The sequence below is a fragment of the Mercurialis annua genome, linkage group LG3, assembly GCF_937616625.2.
Source record: "Mercurialis annua linkage group LG3, ddMerAnnu1.2, whole genome shotgun sequence".
In the NCBI taxonomy this organism is placed as follows: domain Eukaryota; kingdom Viridiplantae; phylum Streptophyta; class Magnoliopsida; order Malpighiales; family Euphorbiaceae; genus Mercurialis; species Mercurialis annua.
This window is the reverse complement of record NC_065572.1, coordinates 51,589,980-51,602,571: the sequence shown is the minus strand read 5'-3', so window position 1 is coordinate 51,602,571 and position 12,592 is coordinate 51,589,980.

Genomic DNA, 12,592 nt, shown 5'->3' with positions numbered 1-12,592 from the left:
ATAGTCACTTCTTCAATACAACCAAAAAATGCATACAAATTCAAAGATATCATAATTCACCCATCAAAGCCAATAAATGCAAGACTATTCCTCTTGAATCTTTTAAGACCAAGCCATTTCCTATTCTAATGTGCCACTGCTCCTCCTTTTTTCTACAGAAAATTCAAGAAATACTAGTAGTATTCATACGTGGACACAACATTCTCACAAGTTTGAATTGACCACTCACACAGCACACAAGTTGAAAACTCAATTAAACTAAACCATGTCTTTAAGGCCAAGCGCTAAAACTGAGCGGTGGACGGCGATAAAGGTCGTCGGAGAAGAGAAGACAACATGGGGGAGATTATTCGGGCTACCATAAATCATGTTGCAATCCAATACCCAAAATGTACAGGAAGCCCAAGTCGACGACAACCTCATCGCCGCCATATCACCCGCTCGTTGCGGCGTTACCCACATGTTCGGACTGGTCGAAGTTCCCGTCACAGCTCTTGCTAACCGCGCCATATCGATGGGCATCCGTTTTATAGCTTTCCACAATGATCAATCTGCCGGCTATGCCGCCTCCGCGTACGGTCACTTTACTGGTAAACCCGGATTGCTTTCTAACTGTCCCGGGTCTAGGTAGTTCGTTGTTATTTTCTGAGACACGTATAAGCTTTTGAAAAGATGGCATTGGCTGAAAATTAAATGGGTAATCTGGTATTAAATGTAATTATGATGGTAAAGAAGTAAAATCCATGGATGCGGTGGTAATTGATGAAAAAGAAATAAGTTTTATGGTTTTTCTTGTTATTTTCTCAAAAAAAATTGATGTAATTGTAATATCTTTTCCGCATTGAGGTAAAATATCCTATTATTATTTTTTTAGATAAATACCTAATAATCTCAAACTTTTTTGGTCAATTAGATCCCCATCTCTCTTAGGGCCCTTTTGGAATGAATGAATTCGTTAAAAATATATGAAGTTCATTTATAATTCTAAATTTTTATGTTTGAAATAAATGAATGTAATATTTTTTGGAATTAAGATACTGAAATTAACTTTGATATCAATTTTATGAATTGTAAATCCAACTAAAATAGATGGAATAATGAATTCCAAAAAATTTAAAAGACAATTTAATTTGACTAAATTGTCCTTATTTTACAAAAATAATTATTTTTATTTTCTTTCACTTTTTATTTTTATTTTTATCATTAATAATTTTTTTATTTCCATCTCCATCTTTTTTTACATATAGCTTTATTTTTAATTTTCAAAAGTTATTAAATTATTGGCCAAATGACTGTTCATGAAGAACATATATGCAATGGTCTGTTAATGAAGAACAAACTAGTAATGGTATGGTCTGTTCATGAAGAACAAACTAGTGGTGGTCTATTCTTCAAGAACAGATCCGACAGGTCTGTTAACAGACCGCCAGCCAGAGATCAAAAAAAAGATTAAAAAATTAATTCAATTCTGATTGGATTTTGATGTGTTTAATTAGATTTCGATTGATTTAATTGGATTTTGATGTGAATCAGTTAGCAGTAGAAGTAACTGATGTATAAATTTGTATACTAAAAATGGGACAATTAGTATAAAGACATTATCAATATAAAGAGAGGAACATAGATAGAGGTTTAATATTGGTTTACATGAAGTTAAAATTAAAGGAGTTTGGTGGATTGAACGATCCGTTAGATTTTCTAGACGGAGCGGAGCTAATTGCTCGTAGACTTCAAGTGGACGAAGGATAAACTATAAAATCAATAGAGGTATCGATGAAAGGTTCAACCAAAGATTGGTTTCGACAAGTAATTGGACCGATAAAGGGTCAAACAATATGAATGGAGTTAGTGACCCGATTTAGATAGTTCTTTTTATTGTTTGCTTTGATTAAGGACAGGTAAGAAAAGCTAATGTCGCTAACTCGAGGAGACAAACCAGTCCAAAGATAGGTTATCGAGTTTGATCGATTAAGTGGAATTGCTCAAGACTTAATGATAGATTAAGTGTGAGTCAATACAAGAATTGTGGGAGAATTAGGATCACAATAGTGGGAAAGTTGACCCAGACTGATAAAGAATCTAATTAGCTTGTTGACAGTGCTAGACAAATGGAAAGTGCACTGGTCCATTATGACGGAGGTCAAAGAAGAAGTAGACATAAATATCACACGTTTGGATAAATGAGTAAGATGTTAATGATAAGCATAAATCAAGAGTTAATGCAATAGTTAATAGTAACATAAAGGATAAATTCGCCTTGTTGCGAATAGTGAGAATACAATAAGAAGAAAAGCAAAGTCAAAAAAGAAACTAATGCGAATAAGTTGTAAGATGTCAATACGTAGTAAAGAGAAGTCAAACAAGATAGCGATCACAAGGATCAGGATATCGTGAAGAGTATAAAAAAAATGTCAACAAGTGTCATAGGAGTTGGCAAAGTTTTCCGCAAGGACAAGGGGATATATAAGAATAAATAGAAGAGAACGGGTTAATAGACCTGATAGTCGGATTTATAGGAAAGATAGATAAGGGAAGGCAGCCAAAAGGGCTAGCACTATTAGTTTGTCGTCGGAACAAGGAAGTTCCACCTATGCAAGTTTCATACACTCGCTATGCGATAGGAGATGCTCGAGTAGCTGTTAAGCTAGGACATATATATGTCTTTGATGTGGACAACAAGGTTACCACGTGAAAGAATGCCCACATCTCGAGCAGTACGATACCACGGGCAACACGAAACAACTTATTTCCTAAAAGACAGAGTTGTCACGACGACTTCTAGTTAGACACAACCAGATATACGATGTAATCGAGACAAACATCATGAAGTCAAAACACTACAAGCTCGAAAGTGATCAGACCTTTTGAGCTAGCCTAGTGTAAACACGAACGTTTAGGACATGTCTTACGAACGACGTCAGAATCAGGCGAATAGAGTTACATCTTTACATGTGTAAAGAATGTAAATAGTTGTGAACGATAGAAAGATAATTAATAGATAGTGCAGAGTCTTATGTCGAGAGAAACTTACGTAATTTGATCGAAATAAAATGTTTTGAAAAGACATAATTGTGCACGGACACGAATCATAAAAACATCGCATTGACACGAATAGAATTGCATCACTACATGCATATTGCATTCACTAATAGGACATGCATCATATACATTGTGTATGTCTGGAAATGAAAAAGAGGAGTGTCATTGCAACTCTTGTGATGGGAGAAGTCATCACACCGGTGCACAATTATGACATGATTTGAGAAATGAAAAGTATCGTGGTTTTAAACGGATGAGTTTTCAAACATAAGTAAGCTCAGACAGGGACTCTATACATAGAGGCATAGGACAAGACTAATCATCTTGTTAGGCCTATATAAGAACATACGTATGTAGAACGGCGAATAGTATAATGCGATATGAAATGTATCGAAATTTGAATTGTAAATCTTTAAAGCAGTCTCGAATGTTGAATACGAAGACGTCAACACTACTTTACACGTTTGTAAAGTAATAGCGACCGCGTTTAAAGTAAGAGCGAGAGTACCTCGAGAATGGGGGAATCGAACATAGAAGTTAGTTACAAAAGAGACGTGAACCCACGTGCAAGAAGATATTATTATAGTTAATTGAAGAAAGAGGGATCGATTTATAATGATTGTAAGTCAAGGGTCAAGAAATTGTTTGGATTATTTGTATAAGAGTTACTCGATAAGTATATCGAGGTACTTTCATTTAAGGATGGTAATAGATAAGAGACCGTATGAACCTAACTGTAAAGTTAATAGTTAGTGAATGATTAATCAGAGTATCGCAACGGAAGTGTGGAAGAAAGAGAATGATAAGGTATGATTTAAAATTGGTTAAGTGGTATTAGAAGATTATGAAAATTCGAGGACGAATTTTTATAAGGGGGGAAGATTGTAATAACCTAAATTTTTGAGGTATTACGTGTAGTGCCACGAGGCATAATTGTAAAGTTTAAGAACAAGAATATCGGATTAAGATTGGATAATAAGGACTTAGACTGAAGTGGGTCTATTGGAATTATCGTAGAATAAGAATTTACCTGAAAAATTATTATGCGATAAATTGAATTTAATCGGGTCAAAAAGGGAATAAAATAAAATACGTTTGAAAGTCAGAGCTGATAATATTCACGCCAAGGTCCGTAAAATATTATTAATAAATGATCGTTAAAGTTTCGTAAGTATACGAAATTGTTTAGAAGAAAGACGATTAATTAAGAATAAGGGTTAAAGTGCAAATTAGCCACTTTAAGGACTAAAGTGAACTTTAACCACAAACTTCCGGAGGAAGTTGTGTTTTACTCTATTTTCTCAAGATAAGAAAATAATATCGATAAAGTGGTTATCGGTAGTCATTAATATGAAAATTGGACGAAAAAGTGAGAAAAAATGCAAATTAGCTCAAAATGGAAATTTGAGCGTTTTTGGCCAAAATTGTCAAAATAAATTGTTGAAAAGTGATATTATAAGATACAAGACTAATATTATTTATTTGAAAAATAAATAATACGGAATTCATCGAGAATCGAATGATTAAAGGATTAGTGAACTAAATTGGACGAAAGAAAAGTTAGAAAATAAAGTTTGAGGAGGTGGCAACTTCAAGGACTAAGAGAGATATTTTGACCACTTATTATCATCATTAATGAATGAATATTCATTCATTTCAAACATAATTTGCAGCAAGAAGAAGATGAAATATTTAACCCCTTTTCTCCCAAATCCTCCAAACTTCAAATCTTCATAACTTCTTCGTTTCTCAACGAAATTTAGCGATTCTTGCAGCCTCGGAACGAGGAAACGATTATCTACAGATCTATGGCTTCAATTTGAGGTAATAAACTCAAATTACAGTTAGGGTTTCAGGTTTAATATTTCTGTTTTGTTAGTTTTAATGGTGATTGTTGTGTTTGTTTGTTATATCATGTTTATGAGCTTGGATTAAGAGAATTCATGAAGGTTTTTGATGGCTAAGGTTCGGCCAAGAAGACATCATTAAGTTAAGGGTTTATATTCTGAAATTAATGGGTTGTTGTTGATAAAAATTTGATGAGAATTGAATAGGGTTTTGTGAGGATTGGTAGCAATGATTGAATTATAGAACTTGGTTTTGATTGGATTGTTGTATGATGATGGTGAGTTTGAGGATTGTGTTTTGTGTAATACCCCAAAATATTTAAGCATTTAATTGGACCACGTGTCCAGATTTTAATAGCCAGGGTGGCGATATCGGAAGAATTTCCGAGAATTTTTATAAATAAATCCAAGTAGGTCGGTTTCGAGGAAAGTAATTATGCGGAATTTAATATTATATTTCAATTCTAAGGTAGGAATTGGAATTAAAAGGAAAAATATCAAGAAAAGTCTCAAACTAGAGTTCAGGGACTAAAGTGGTAATTTAACCATATAAATCTCGAAATGAAAATTATTTCGTCAAGGTCCGCGAAATGTTTTATAGTATTTGTGGTAAAAGTTTCAGGTCAATCGGAGACCTTTTAAAAATTTGGACGCGGATGCGTTTTGGATAAAAAAATGCAACTTTTGAGAAGTTTAAGGGTTAAGGTGTAAATTAGCCAATTAAGCTTCGAGAATAGTAATTTGAAGACTAATGATGGAAAATAAAAATATTGGATTAGTATTATTTATTAGATATAAATAATACGTAAGTAATTGAGTTAAAGAGAACAATTAACCGTTTGTTTAAATTAGAAAGTTTAAAAGAGAAATGGTTTAAGTTAAAAAAATGAAGGATTAAAAGAGTACATTGACCAATTATATATATAAGGATTGAATGAAATGAAGGATCGAGAAAGAGGAAGAAGGTATCAGAGAAGGAAATGAGAAAAGTAACGAACGATTACGATCCGCCGCCGTTTCTTCGTCCGACGTCCGATTCAAGCGATTCAAGCGGCGATCGCTTCGGATTTGGAAGCTCTATCATCTCCGAGCATTGAACTGAGGTAAGAGGTTGATTATTGGTGAGGAAATGATGAAATAGGTGGCTGTTTTAAGGGATTAGGGAATTAAGTTTAATTTTGATGTTTTTGAAGTTTCTATAGCGTTTTTATGAAAACCGAGGAACGGGTTTTGAGCGGGGATGTCTTAAGCAAGTCGGAATGCGTTTTTGATCGATTTTGTGAAGGTTTAAGCTTGCTGTCGATGGCCGCACGACGGCCGCACGACGCGCTAAAATTTGGCACGACGTGCCAAAAATTGGCACGACGTGCAGCTTGGCACGACGCGCCAATGGTTGGCACGACGTGCCAATACGCGCCAGTGGTTGGCACGACGCGCCAATAGTTGGCACGACGTGCCAACGCCAAGGCAAGGCTGCCTTGGTCGTTTTCGGCCCATTTGATGCATGGGAGTTTGACGTATCGTATCTTGTGTCCATAAGAGCTTACGGACTCTGAAAAGATGCAATTCAGACATAGAACATGGAAAATACGATTAGGGTTTTGTAATAAATATAACGCATAATTGGAAATCGATAAGAATGAATTGGGAAAACCTAAATCTATAACCTAGGACGTTAGGTTTATGAGGTTCACGTTTATAATCTAAACGTGTATTTGGTTTGTATATGTACCAGACGTACCGGCAAGTTATGAGATAAAAGTTTTGGGATTAGCAGTGTTTGACCAGTATATCGAGTGCATTATAGATTGGATAGCGGTCACAGTGAGTGACAATTTACTTTTGCGTATTATTATTATAAAAGTTATTTTCATATATTATGAATATTATTAATACATCGCATTATATATGATTCGCTCGTATAAGACGTTGTGTTTGGTGAATTAGATCACATGAATGCTGTTATATTCATTGTTTTCAATATGAATATCTAGTGTGTGATCCGAAGAAACCAACTACATATTGGGTGTCAATAGGCTGTGTGATCACCAGTATTTGAGTCAGTCTAGCGTGTCTAGATTGTCTATGAGGTTATGAAATGCGCATACAATATGAATATGATACGAGTGAGAACTCGGTTACGGTGTAACCTGAGCCCCGTATCTAGTGGGTTGGACCCACCAGTGAGTTGGACTCACACTTTGAGATCAAGAGATTGGTCGCGGCTGACGTGGTTGAGTGTGAACACTCCCGGGTCGGACCATTTGGATCATTTGATTCGAATATTCGGAATAAGATAAGTTAAGAGTTTAAGATTAGGGTTTCGGTCGGATCTGCTATTTGTGAATATTATGTTATTTTCATATTATATTGAGACAAATTTATATATGTTGAGTATGCGATGTGTATTTTGATAATACCGATAATAAGTTGCATACTCACTCAATATTTTCCCAAATATTGACCCCTCACTCTGATGTTTGCAGGTATTAGAAGTCGGATCAGACAAACCATCTCCATTGTGTCAGAAGTCATTGGACTTGCACAAGTATGAGTTCCTAGAGCTGCAGTAGTCAGTAGGTGTCAGGCTAAGATTGGTGATTTGATTTCCAATAGTTGTTTTTGAATGTAAACTCTAACATAATATTTCAATATCTATAAGTATATTATTCAAAAGGGTTTTTCCGAAAATGTTTTATGTATTATATTATGTTTTAATTGCAAAAAAATTATTAGTGGTTTTAGGCTTGCTACGGGTTTTGGAGCTACCACTCCCATTCCCTAGCGCCGGTCTCGGCTCAATAATTTGGGTCGTGACATTTTGTGTGTTGTTGATCCTAGGCCCCGAGTAGGTTCTTTCCAGCCCCTCCCATGCCTCGAATTGGCTTCCGTTTAGTTAGTTTTAATAGACGTTACTATGGAAAACTAGTTGGACGCTTTGTAGAATCTGTTCTTGCAGAACAGCCATCTTGTGTGAACCATAGCTCGAGTTTTATAACTCCGAATCAAGTTCCGTTTATTGATACGGAAACTTTAGGATGTGAACTATAATTTTTTAAGTTTTCTCCTTTTCTGAATCGGACTCTAAAATGGTCGTCTGTGGCAGAACATTTTTGTGTGCAGTCTGAATTGTTATTCTGGACAGCTTGCGGTATTAACTTCCAAGCTTGTTTTCGACACCTCCGGGTGCGTTTTGTGGTCCGAGACCTAAACGAAAGTTGTAGGTGACGTTCTTAACTTTAAGAATGTCGATTTCTTTCAGGGGTCAACTTATTTTAGATAAGCGTTTTTAATGACCGAAGTAGGTTGATCGAACTAGTTTTAGATGCGTAATCGTAATTAGATTTGTTATTAATTCGTAGCGTTATCGAATTTGCGTAGACTCGACGAAGCGACTATCGATAAGGCTCGAGGGGAACGGATCGAGATGTCTTCGTGTTTATTTGAAGAATTTGGATAGCAAGTGGTGAGTACACTTTAAATTACTCGTCAATATTCATAAAGCCGCGTATTTTCATACGAAAGGCTATATGAATATTTATATATTTGAAATGTATGATTTAAAATGTATTATGTATGTATGTTTTGAAAACGTTTGCTTATGAATTATGTTGTTTTAAATAATAACATGGTTATATGAAAAGATCACAAAATGTTAAAGTACCGGGGAAGGGTAAAATAATATAATACGAAGTCAAATATCAAATAATATACGAGAAAAGTATAGTACATTCCTATATGTACTATTATTCATATACTTATAAAGAAACATAGTACATTCCTACATACTTTTAATTATAATGAGTCCCGAGATAGTTCAACCGAGTTACTCACCAGACACAGGTCCCGAGATAGTTCAACCGAGTTACCTTCGTGTCTGCATTCGTACTCTGCACCCTGCAAGTCTTTTGAACTTAACTGTCGATTCATATAATTCCTATTGACATTTAATAGGAGTGTTTGTTCACATTGTGTCTCGATCTTGTTTCGTATTGATTCTCGATGTATCGCGCTTACTTTTTTATTTCGTATAAGTTCTGAGGACTATCATCGAGAATGGATGAGATACAGGTCCCGGGATAATTCTACCGAGTTCTACCTTGTATCTCAGTTCTAATTATTGAATATGTCAGAGTACACTTTTCTTATCTCATGTATGTATCACTTCGATGATTTATGTTGGGTTTTTTTGATCCTTTATGGACCATGACATGCACAATACATTCTAAGAGCATACATTTATAACACACGCACAATAGGGTATTTGAGAGAAGGTTAATTAATTGGATAGATTGATTAGTGTAATACCCCAAAATATTTAATTAGCTAATTGGACCACGTGTCCAGTTTTGAGTCGCAGAAATGACGATATCGGAAAGTTTTCCGATAAATAAGTCCTAGCATGACGGTTTTAGAAAAGATTGTTACGAAGAAAATTTATATTATATTTCAATTCTAAAGTTAGAATTGGAATTAAGTGGAAAAATGGCGAGAAAGGTCCAAAATATGGTATAGGGACTAAAGTGGTAATTTAACCACTTTGTGTCGAAAATAGAAATTTTAGATTTTGACGGGAAAGTATTAATATTGAGTTTCGTATTATTTATCGGGTAAAAATAATACGTATAAGTCGTAATAAAAGAGGTTATCGAGTTAGCTATGGACTAAATCGTATAAAAGAAAAGTTTAAAAGATAAATGATAAAAAAGAAAAAGAATAAGGACCAAAGTGAGATTTTAACCTTAACACATAAGGTTTTGGAATTGAATCAGAAAGAAGAAAGAAGATCAGAGAAGGATCGAGAGAAAACGGAAAGCTATCGCCGATTTCCGTCGTTTCGCCGCCGTTTCTCCGTTCGACGTCCGATTCGAGCGATTCAAGCGGCGATTTCTTCAGAATTGAAAGTTCTATCATCTCCGGCCATTAAATTAAGGTAAGAGGTCGGGTTTTGGCATGAAAATGATGAATTGTTGGCTGTTTTGGGTTAGGATCGAGTTTAGGTTGAAATTTGACGTTTTTGAGTTTATCATGGCGTTTTTGAAGAAACCGAGATATGGGTATTGATTAGGGAAGTGTTTAACACGTCGGGATTGTGGCGAGACCTCGGAAAATTTGATTTTCGGGGCTGTGCACGTGGTACACGACCGTGCACCACGGGTGCACGAACGTGTACTAGAAGTACACGAACGTGCACCTGGCAAGGTACACGAACGTGTACCTGAAGTGCACGAACGTGCATTCTTCATGGTACACGAACGTGTACTAGAGGTACACGAACGTATACCCCTGAGGTGCACGAACGTGTACTTGAGTGCACGAACGTGTACCTACCGAAGGGCACGCCCGTGCACCCTGACTTGTCTCCACGCGTATGCAAACTGTAATTGACCTAAGTGTTTGACGTTTTGAGTAATTTGACTCTAAAGGACGGGTTTCGGACTTTGAGAATCATTAATCTCGAGATTAGATCGACGTTTTAGATAATTAATAACAATGGAAACCGTTAAGGACGCTAAACGATTCTCAATTATGAGTTATGGTATTCGCTAAGTCATCTCTACGACTAGAGATATCGAATACGTAAATAAATATAAAATGAAACTAAATCCTAAAGCTTAAAAGTATTATACGTATAAGAATGCGAGAATCACGTCTAACTATTAACGATTTATCAGACGTGTCAGCGAGTAGTGGAGTCAGTAGAAGCGGACTAGCAAGAGCGTACTATCAGATCGATCATATCATTTCTTGGATTGCGGTCACTGTGAGTTGTACTTTTATTTTCATGTATTAAAACTATTTGATATATATATATACTGTTTTCACGCATCGCACTATATATAATTGATTGAAATGTTATATGTTTATTTAATTTCTATATATGAGAACTAGTATGCGATCCGAAGAAACTAGCTACCTATTGGGTGTCAATAGGCTGTGTGATCACCAGTATCGAGTCAGTCTAGTATGTTTGCATTTGAGAAATGATGTGACTCAGCTGGGAGCTGATGATGATTATGAAATTTACGATTGGGTTTATGATTTCGATACGAGTGAGCACTTGGCTACGGTGTAGTCTGGAGTCCCCGTATCTAGTGGCTGGGCCACCAGCGAGTTGGACTCGCGATTGATATTTACGATTGGGTTGAATGATAATGATTATTTGAGAAATGTGTCGCATGCTAGGATATTAGTTTCACACGGATCAAATACATGTTTATATGTTTTATATTAATATTTTCTTGAGATGCGATGCTATGTTTCTATATTAATACTGTTAGTAAATGTCAACTCACTCAGTATTTCCCCAAATACTGACCCCTCACCTTTGATGTCTTTCAGGTGCTTAGCTTGTGGACTTAGCTAGAGGCCAATTTTGAAGTCCAGAAGTCAGCTGTATATATTAGTTTCTGACTTCTGGAAATGCTGCAGTAGTGGTCCTTCGTCGATAGTATAGTAGCCTAGACAGCAGTTCATTTTGATTGTATATATTAACTGCTGTTATTGTCTTATATGCATTTTGATAGGCTACGTGTTTAGTATATGATCCACGGCCCCAGATGCCGGTGAGATGTTTGAAACACTAACTGATGTATATAGTACCGCGAGGCCAGTTCGTATAGGGTACGGTAACTAGAGCCCGCGTGGTTTTGAAACAGTTAGTGTATATGATTGATTATATGATATATATATATAAATATGTTGCTTCCGTTGTTTAATATTAAAAGTTTAATGTATTCATTTATTGATTGCGAAAAATAAATTGTGATTTTAGGCTTGCTACGGGTTCCGGAGCTACCACTCCCGTTCCCTAGCGCCGGTTGCGGCTCAATATTTTGGGTCGTGACAATGTTGGTATCAGAGCAGTTGGTCCAGTTACCACTGCAAGTTTGTTTCAATGTTTGTTTGAGAGCAGTTTGGTCCAGTTACCACTGCTAGAGTTGTCTGATTGCTTGTTTGACTGGGAGTATTTGTCAGTAAGTATACCTAGGAACTACTGCAGCAAGAGTCAGACCGTAGTTGTCTGTTATTGTGTGATATATGCATTGGTAATATGTAGTATGACGCGCGCGAACCAGGACTGTTAAGTTGGTAAGTGAATAGTAATTGTTTATATGGACGACTAAGGCAACTAAGTATTTGTTGCTTGCACTAAGAAATAGAAAGTGGTTATATATTTGCAAATTACGAATGATTGAGGTAATTAAGTAATTATTACTTGCATTGAGGTTATTAAATGTTTATCTGCTTGCGAATTACGTGCGGCTGGATTAAATGCTGAATGTTTACAGCATTTTATAAGTTGATACTGGAATTGCGTGTGGAAAGGAACTCAGATGGTCGCTTATGTTTGAAATTGTTTCTTTTCAGCATGTCTGGGCAAAACGGAGCTCAGTCGCATGCTGATGAAGAACGGGAGGAAGCGCCTCCTATATTTCAAAACGGGTTTCATAATGAAGTAGGCGAACCATCTGGGGTCCATCAGAATGGATTCCACGCAAATATTAGAGCATCACCAGAGATATATCAAAATGGCTATATGTCTGTATCGGAGATAGGTAGTTCTTCTGGAAACCGAGTTAGAGTGCATTCGTCGGAGATAGAATACAGCGAGGAAGAGGAACCGGAGGAAGATCCGGAAGAGGATTCTGAGGAAGACCCTGAGGAGGATCCAGAAGAAGAATTAGAAGAAGAAGTAGAGGAGG